The 1,225-nt window shown below is 42.0% G+C and overlaps 1 non-coding gene across 1 annotated transcript; it reads left to right on the top strand.

Moving 5' to 3' along the window:
- Window positions 1-870: 870 nt before the first annotated feature.
- Window positions 871-943, top strand: Trnar-ccg. The gene has a single exon. It is a non-coding gene; the product is annotated as a tRNA-Arg (tRNA).
- The last annotated feature ends 282 nt before the right edge of the window (window positions 944-1,225 follow it).

Below are 1,225 nucleotides of genomic sequence, written 5' to 3'. Positions count from 1 at the left end.
AGTTACAAAGTAATAAACAAAGGAGGGCGTCCACCAACAGGCATCCTTTGTGTTTACAGCACTCAGCACAATTCCAATGTGTCCTGCACAGATGCCAATCTCTAGTTACAGGGGACTTTTAGTCTGTGGGTTGGATATCACTGGAGTCAACCAATTGCCCATTAAAATATTCCAGGAAAAATAAAAGTCAAGAAAGCTCCTCAAATCAAAATAAATTCATGACTGAGCGCTGTGCTGAATTCACAAGACTCCAACAGCAGCTAAAGAGGTGATTGATGGCTTCAGATCGTTGGAGTCTAAAAGTAGAAGGCTCTTGTATTTCATCTTGCTTTTTCGTTTTGCTTTGGAGACAGGATCTCTGTTAGCCCAGAAAAACCGCGAACTCTTGGTGTTTGAGGATGACCTTGAACTCTTGGTTCTCTACCTCCACCTCCCAGTGATTCCATTCTTTCCATCCGTCCTAAACTGACTTTGCAAATTTAGTAATTTTTTTTTTCCAGTCTTAAGCCAACTTTTTACTTTCGCACAAGCTTTCTTTAAAGCTTGCCGGCTGAGAACCCTTTCTGATTCCCACCCTCTAAACATCAGTGCACCTCCCTTCCTCATTTGCGTAATAAGGTTCCCTGAGTTCTGGCTGGACATCTCTATGGTTCTAGGGTCGTAGGAAACAGTAGCGTTCACACGGAGGAATCATTGACCAACCTGCTTCTTTCCAGCTCCCCAAATCTACATTTTAGAAATCTCTGTAAATTTAGATTCCAAATTAGTAACTTTTTTGTTATACTGAATCTGTTATTTTTATTTAAAAACCCCACCCCTATTCCATCAAATTTAGTTTGACTGTTACGTGATTACCCCTCCCCACCGCCTGGCCGCGTGGCCTAATGGATAAGGCGTCTGATTCCGGATCAGAAGATTGAGGGTTCGAGTCCCTTCGTGGTCGTTGTGTTTTTAAGAAAAATTTTCTTGTTTTACTGTTCTGCTCTCATCTTTTAGGGATTTGAAAAATATTTTTCTTCCTGTAACTCTCATGTCATGCCCTGGAGCTCTTGTTTAACTGTGTACTTGGGGTGTTGACTATGTGATAAGTGCTTTGCCAAGAAGAAGGCAAAACTATCCCAGGATTTCCTAGACAAGACCGAGCAAGACACCAACAGACATACAAATATGGAAAGGAGAAACTCACCTGGTCTCAACCAAGGGATGCTGAGGGCAGGAGAAATAG

The sequence above is a fragment of the Microtus oregoni genome, unplaced genomic scaffold, assembly GCF_018167655.1.
Source record: "Microtus oregoni isolate MIOR12 unplaced genomic scaffold, Mior012 000115F_ref0000277, whole genome shotgun sequence".
Classification (NCBI taxonomy): domain Eukaryota; kingdom Metazoa; phylum Chordata; class Mammalia; order Rodentia; family Cricetidae; genus Microtus; species Microtus oregoni.
This window is presented reverse-complemented; position numbering and strand designations above follow the sequence as displayed.